Source organism: Ammospiza nelsoni, chromosome 4, assembly GCF_027579445.1.
Source record: "Ammospiza nelsoni isolate bAmmNel1 chromosome 4, bAmmNel1.pri, whole genome shotgun sequence".
NCBI classification, from domain to species: domain Eukaryota; kingdom Metazoa; phylum Chordata; class Aves; order Passeriformes; family Passerellidae; genus Ammospiza; species Ammospiza nelsoni.
The window spans coordinates 14,851,996-14,859,889 of record NC_080636.1 but is presented as its reverse complement, the minus strand read 5'-3'; the positions used below and the strand labels follow the sequence as shown (position 1 = coordinate 14,859,889).

Below are 7,894 nucleotides of genomic sequence, written 5' to 3'. Positions count from 1 at the left end.
AAGAATGATCATTAAAGCCACAGTTGCTCTCTCTGCACTGGGGCCATTTGGGAGCCAAAGGAATTGTGTCTCTCAAAGATGAGCCTGTTATGTGTGAGTCCATGCAGGTCCTTCTGTGCTAGCAGAGCAACCCTTAATGAGCCCTTTTAAATGCCACAAAGAGGCACAAAGACACATTAGTGCAAAAAGAGATCAAGTCCATGATTTCTTAGCAATTCCTAATGATGTAATTCTTTTGCTTTGCAGCTCTAATACTCCTGGGTTGTTTGGCTGGAGTCACTTCGGAAACTTCAAGAAACTTTGGAAAACAGTACTGCGGAAATTGGAGGTTTCTCTCGTATCTGTGGGGATAATATATTCACAGCAAAATTAATTGCTCTGGAGTTAAAATCATGTCCAGAAAATCATGTCCAGAAAATATCAGAGGTGGAGAATGAGGACATTTTGGAACAAGAGAAAAAAGATATTTGGAAACATTTAAAATAGAAACCCTTTAGAAAACAGGTCACGTGGGACACAGAAAGGATATCCTCATTTTTCATCATTAGAAAGAAACAAGGCTGTAATTAAAAACACATTCCAGAATACTGATCTGTTTATTCACTATAGATGGTCTGAATTAGCAATGGGTTAGGAAACACAGACACATAAGGATAAAAAAATAAGGGTACATAAGACTGGGTTTTTCCTTTTAGACTTCCATATCCAAGCGCAGACGAGTTTTTAATCTAATGATGCGTGTTCTTCTCTTTGCTGGAGTGAGGTAGTTTAACAGCTCCCAGCCTTAGATGGGAACAGGGCATGGCTGTGATGGCCTTTGCAGCTTTCTGGCCTTGCTACCACTCCAACTTCTGCTGCGTTCCATGATTTTCCAAATTCCTTGCTGCTCTTCATATTACATTTGTACCTTCATTTCCAAGTGGTGAGGGCTGAGCTGGGGGCTGGGTAGGGACAGAGGGGGAGGTCCCAGCCTCTGGCAGTGTCCCTTCCTGGGCAGTGAATCTGCAGAGCCTCTTGTTCCTGGCAGCAGCAAGGAAAGCGTTAGCACTCCTCTGCTCCCCTTTGCTCCTTTTTCCATAAAAACCATTTGACCACACCCATGGATTGTTGGGACTCTGGCTGGAGATACATCACTCCACCAGCCAGTTTTGGGCTGCCCCTCACTGCTGCTTCAGCACCTTACCTCCATGTGCAACCATGCCTTGCTTTACCCAAGCACCAAGCTTTGCTGTGAGAGCAGTGGGGTAGGAAGGAGCAGAGTTTCCAAGACTTTTCTCCCAGTTCAGTGCTCCAGCAGCCAGGCTGGGCAGCCTCCATCTCTCCCACTGAGAGGGATGCTGAGCCACAGAGCCATGGGAGGTGGCTCTAAGATTGATGTATCTTCTGCTTGAGGCACTCCAATAAAAGCCTAGAATGGAGCCTGGTAGATTCTAGTCTCTGTTTCTTTAATTCAATGAAATATATCCTTCAAACCTAAATCAAGCCCCATTACCCAGGGAAGTTTGTGCTCTCCCTGTCTCAGCAAGTGGTTGCAGTATCACTGTCTCCAGCAACATTCCTGAAAATTGGACCTGAACTGGACTGAAACATGAACTGCAATATCTTGTACAACCCAGCATAGACAGGCCACTGTTAGTTTCTCAGCCTGCAGAGAAGAGGGTGGTGATGCCAGAGGGTGGCAACATATTCATCCACCCAGGTCTAGCCTGCTGCCTGATATGGGTGGGCCCACCCCTACAGCATCCTGCTGCAGGGATCACTCCATCACTCCATCCCTGCTCTGTCACAGCCCATTCACCACCTCTGATGCACTCTGAGTCCTCCAGTGACTCTTTCAGCTTGCTAATTAGGCAGGCAAAATATCTAACTTCGTGCTGGGAGTGCCAGGTTAATGGGCTCCCACCAGTGAGGTGTCCAGTGAGTGGGAGGACCAGCAGCAGGAGCACAGAGCTGAGCAGGACAGGGTGCTGAGGGGCAGACACCCTGTTCTTGGCAGCAGGGATCTGCCAGAGAAGGTCAGTCTGTCTTTTGGATTGTACCCAGAGATGTCAGGTTCCCCATTGCCTGTGTGTTTGAAACCATACATGCTTGGCCCACCATGAGCTGATCCCCAATCTCCTGTTAGTAACAACACTCAATTGCAGGGAGGTAGCAGTAAATCTCCACCATGGCAGCACAGCCTGAGGATTTAAGATAGGCATTAAAACCTTTAGCTGTGCCTGTTGAAGTTGCTAACTTAAATTTCTGGTCTTTCTTCTACATCTCTGAATGCATGATAGACAGATTTTTCTGCTAACCAAAAATAAATGTTCTGGCTTTTTAAGATAAATTGCTCATTCTGGTCACTGCTGCTATGCTACCTCAACAGCTTTAAGTAGTCAAGTTAATTGTGACAGCAGTGATTTGTTTGTTCTGAATCAGAAGTTTCATTACAGAAAGTTACTGGCTATATTTTGTTACCATTAGTGTCAGAGAACTTGTATAAGTCAGGAAATGTGTAGAGCCAGCAGTCTACTCACTTGGAAAGGTATCTGTAGACAATAAAATTTTATGAACAGAAGTTTAATGGCATGGATCTTTCCAGACCTTCCAAAGAGGCTAAACATAAATGATTTTTAATGCTGAATCCTTTTAGTTAAGTATCTGCTGGTAGCACAGGCTGCATCCTTCTCCACTGCTGTACAATGAGGCCATTCTGTACAATGGGGCCATCTGTAATTAATGAACCCTCAACCTTCCTGCATTAGTTTTTTCGAAGCTTTGGAGGAAGGTGTCGATTAAAAATTAAAAGAACCTGCTTTCCATTAAATTAAAGAGTATTTAAAAAAAGAAATGCCACCCTCTGATAGCAGTTTAGCAGCCAGGAGGATCGTCTACCAGGCAGCCAGAGAAGGAACAGCAGAAATGAATATACATGCACATCCATATGTAGTGCTCGGTTTTCTTGAGCAATTGCCATTTTATCCTGGAGTAACCCTTGAATCATTTGCAGGAGGGTGTCAGATAATGCTTTCTTCCAACCCAAGCCAGCTGTATGTGCAGTCAGGGAGAGCCATATGGTGCCTCGTGTGCAAGGCTGATATTTGCTGGGTTCTGAAGATAGCTCTAAGCTCTGTCTCATGGCAGGAGCCCTGAGCTGCACTTGGCAGCTGCCCTTTCTGCCTGGGAGACTCATGGATCAAGGGACACATTGGAAGGGTTGGAAGGCAGGACATTTTCTGAATTATGTAGAAAAGCTGTCCCTCTTCAAGGAGGAGATTTTTTTTCAGTTTTGCCATTCATACAAACCACTCTCAATAGATAAAGTAAATGCGTAATTTTTTAAATGCTTTTGTCTTTCTGATTACACAGTTCATTAATTCAGTACAATTCCTGTCCTTCTTGGAAGTATGCACCCTTTTCTTCTCCAATTTTTTTCCTGTAGTGACTAAGTGTTAGAATTTAATCATGAGTTTTGAGACTGGGTAACTGTGCTGAGACTCATCTAAATGCTGCATTTCTGTCTGGACAGGTCTGCCAACATTTCAGCATAAATTGTTTTGCATGCACACTTAAAAATTCACTTTTTTGTTGTTTCAATTTATTTTACAGTGAGTTTTTTTCACAAATGCTCAAGGCCAATAGAGTTTGGCCTTTCATAAACATATTTTTGAGAGTTTTGAGTGGTTGGTGTTCTCTGCACTTCCTTTACTTTTGAAGGACTCTCCTTGTAAAATATTTCTAGAATAGATGCATCCCTTCACATCCACGGACTTGGCTCCTTTTTTAAATAGCATTTGTCCAGGGGAGTTTCATATGCAGGTGAGCATGAGAGAGTTCAAGTCTACACTTCTTACTGCTCAGGAGGGTGCCTGGCCATCAGGCTATGCCCAAAGGACATTCTCTACGCATCTGTGTCACACCGCAGTGGAGAAGTTGTGGATCCAAGGATCACTGAGTGAATGGAAGCTTTATTTTCTCTTTAGCCCCATGTTCAGTGTCCTTGTTTGAAAAGGCATATCTTCATTCCCACATGTGCTTTGGTAGCCACTCCTAGCACTAGCAAAGTTAGTGTTAAAATAAACATAGCACTGCCCCCTGCATTTGTTTAGGAGTTTGGAGCTGGAAATGTGGGAGATCTGAACAGGTACATGGCACAGCAGAGTGGGCAGGCTCTGGAGAACCTCACCTGATGGCTGTGATCAAATTCCTAACTCTGTATCAGCTTGTGTATTGTGGGGGGATACAGTATGGGTAAATGAAGGTGGTATAGAAAGTAATCTTACCTCCTAAAGAGTTCCAGCTGAGCCAATTATAAAGGATTAGGAGCAGGCTGGATTTTAACAGGCCACAGCTGTAGCCAATAAGCAGAGTGTTATAAAAGAGTGGATTGGTTGGCGGGAACTGGAGCCAGTGGCTGCTGTGAGGACAAGGCAGAGCCAGTGCCTGGAGGAGATGCCTGCAAGAAACATCAAGGAGGTATGAAACTCTAGCAATGTGGAACCTTTGCAATGTACTGACAATAGAACTCTAGCACTAGAATCACAACAGTTTATCTCTACCTTTTTTCCCTATTCATGTTCCCGGGGGGAAAAAATGGGTTAGAGGAGTAAAAATTATAGGTAAGAGACAAAGAAACTATGGACTTTGGTTTTAGCTGTGTTAAATTAAAGGAATTGGCAAGATAGTTATAAAGTGTAGAGACCAACAGTAGAAGTTAGATCATTATGAGAAACAGGAATATTAACTGCTTTGTACAGGGGTGATGGGATCACATAAGATTATTATTTTCCCCAAAAAGATTTAACAAAGTTTTGTAATATCCTCATAATTTGTCAGCAATTGTGAAGCCTAGGCACCTCAGCCAACTTTTCATATTTCACATAATCATCAATATATATGGGAAATACAATGAAATATGTCCTGTTCTTAATTGATTCCTTTTGCACCACATTTTTCACACAGACTTGGCTGTTGGCCTTTCTTTGCTAAGTGAGGGTTTCAACAAGTGAAGAAGATGGATGGCCAAACCAATCAACTCCAGAATATGAAAAGGTCAAAGCACTCAGTGAGCACACTGCAGACTGCTTCCAGATAGCCCAAGCATAATGAGTCAGATAAGTTTCTCTTAGAACAAACAAAATAAGGAAACTAGAAGTAGTTCAAGGCAGTAATGTTTTCTTTATGACCACCATGCAGAGCACTGTGGAGTACAAAATAAGATAAAAATCCTTTCCTGATCTATCCTGTTGAAATAGAAGAGAACAAAACTAAGTAGTTTGCATTTGCAATGATGAATAGATTTGTGTCAACATTTAAAGTAAATTAAGACTGATGTGTGCAAGCAGAGAGATATTGCTAACTTTTTTGTGTATGGTTACAGCTTCCTTCTTTTATAAGGGTTTTAAATGAGAGGCTTGTAGAAACACAACCTCTGTGCGTGCCCTTAGCTCCTGGGCAATGGGCACAGCTGAGCAAAAGGAGCACAGGAGGCTGCCATGGCCTCTCTTTGTGCTCTCCAATGCCAACTGCTCTACCTTGCAATAACTGAATTGAAGCCCAAGATTTTATGTTTTGGTGGGTAGTGCTGGGGGTTCAGCAGGGCTGTGGGAACTCCACTGGTGTCAGCAGAGCAAGATGAGAATCCCCATAATAGCCTGGCTGCTGGCATCCCAGGGCCAGCAAAACCTGCCTTCTCACCTGGACAAACCCAGTGCACCTGGGAAGGGAAAACTGGTCAGAATGATCAGAGGAAGTATTTAGTTGCCAAATCCTCCCAAATCAGTACGTGTGCTAATTTTTAATGGGTTTCTGTTACTTTCAGGCTTATCTTTAGCTGCTGCTCTACTGCACTTGGCAGCAGAGAAATAAATATGAGCCATTACTGCTGCACTATCTTGAATACCAAGCATGTTTTCATTCCATCTAGCTAACACGAGTAGAAGATAAACTGGCAGCTTATTCCCTCTTTTTGTACCAAAATAAAGGAGAGTGATAGTGGAGACCTTGTGCAGAGGAAGCTGTGGCTCTGGAGGGCACATCTGTACAATCACATATGAGATAAAGACAATAATACTGCTCTGAAAGGGACATGAGTGACAGATGTGTATTTTATTTCTATTTTCATCATGAACAGTTTGTGGGGATTCTGGAGAAATAAAATGTTGGGTATTTAATGAAACATCTCTAACCTTGTGAAGGAGCTTCACCTCAGCCCACGTGAGATCCTAACTCCCACTCAAGTAATGTGGAGGTAGACCTTGTTGTAACTTTGAGGAAGAACCTGTGCCCAGTGATATTACCCTGGCACTTTCTGAGAAACACAGATGTCCAGGTCTGGGAAAAGAAATACTTGGATCTGCATTTGATACAAAAGCCACTCTCTCTGCTTTGGCAAAACAGGCTAACCAACAGAAAATTAACTAGAAGATCTATACAAAGATGCTTTTTGCAGATATTGTCAGCTTACAATAGCCCCCACTCATTTCAGGAGCCTTTTAAATGTCACTGGCTTTCAGTGATGGACTGAGGTGTCAAAACCTTTGCAAGTCTGGGCTCTGGTGTTTAAGACTCCTGCTGGAAAAGTGTGGTTGAAGGCACAAGGGAGGGGAGGTGGGGTGGAAAAACCCTCATGTGGAGGTGTAGGCATGTGAAGTGAAACTCCAACTACCATTTTAATTGCAAATGCGTAGTGGAGGAAATGGAGCTGTAATGCTCTGCCCCATTAAGACTCCAAGCCCTAACACTGGGGTGATCTGACTCACTGGAGGGTGAGAAATTTAATGTGCTGTACTGCTTGCCACAAACAACATTTGATTTCAAAACAGTAAGTATACCAGAGTTGTTCCAAGCAGATAAGATTTAAACCCAGCATGCTAGCTTTACATTGGTGACTAATGATTGAATGGAGGTGCAGAACAGAGATATCTTTAGGTAGGCAATCTCACTGAGTAAATGAGATTTGGACTGTGTTTTCTAGCAAAATTAGTCTTAGAATAAATTATACTTTTTTGAAAAATTACAGGCCCTGTTGGAAATGCACTTTGCATCTCACATGTGGTTAACCCATTAGTACCTGGCTGCCTCCCTGAGGTGCACAGCCCCAGCACCCATCTGGGCATGAGCTCTTCCCATGGATCCATCCCCATCCTTCAGGCATTCACTGGATAGCATCTCCAGATGGGTGAACCAACTGGAAATCATAGAATGGTCTGGCTTGGAAAGGACTTTAAAGGTCATCAAATTCCCTGCCATAGGCAGAGATGCCACCCACTGGACAGGATTGCTCAGACCACATCCAGCCTGGTTTTCAACTCCTCCAGGGATGAGGCATCCACAACTTTTCTGGGCAAGCTGTGTCAGTGCCTGAACAACCTTCCAGTAAAGGATTTCTCCTTAATATTACATCTAAACCTCCTCTCTGTCAGTTTAAAGCCATTCTCTCTTGTCTTATCATGACATATCTTGTAGAAAGTCCCTTCCCACTCTCTTGTAAGCCTCTTTATGTACTGGAAGGTGCTATATGTTTCCCTGGACTCTTCTCTTCTACAGGCTGAACAACCTCAGCTCTCTCAGCCTACCTTCATAGTAGAGATGCTCCATCCCTCTGATCAGCTTTGTAGCCTCCTCTGGATTCACTCCAGCAGGTCCATCTCCTTTGTATGCCGTGGGCCCTGGAGCTGGATGCAGAGTTTCAGGTGGGGTTTCACAAAGGCAGAGAGAGGGACAGAATCAGCTCCCTTGACCTGCTGGTCATGCTGATTTCTGGGCTGCAAAGGCCATACTGAGCTTCTCATCAATCCAAAAGCAGTGTCCCTTAAAATGTGCCAGGACTCATCACAAAAGGAGAACCCCTCAAAAGCAGTGCTCCCATCCCTTCCTCTTCCATGGAGCTGTAAAGGCCAGGAAACTCAAA

At 43.7% G+C, this 7,894-nt stretch overlaps 2 long non-coding RNA genes across 2 annotated transcripts; one reads left to right on the top strand and one right to left on the bottom strand.

The window, feature by feature from the left end:
• Window positions 1-577: 577 nt before the first annotated feature.
• On the bottom strand, window positions 578-7,894 carry LOC132072541 (uncharacterized). Its single transcript, XR_009418347.1, has 2 exons — window positions 7,560-7,894; window positions 578-1,020 (listed from the first exon to the last, which is right to left on the bottom strand). It is a non-coding gene; the product is annotated as an uncharacterized LOC132072541 (long non-coding RNA).
• LOC132072542 (uncharacterized) lies at window positions 4,394-6,491 on the top strand. The gene is made up of 2 exons (XR_009418348.1): window positions 4,394-4,458; window positions 4,945-6,491. It is a non-coding gene; the product is annotated as an uncharacterized LOC132072542 (long non-coding RNA).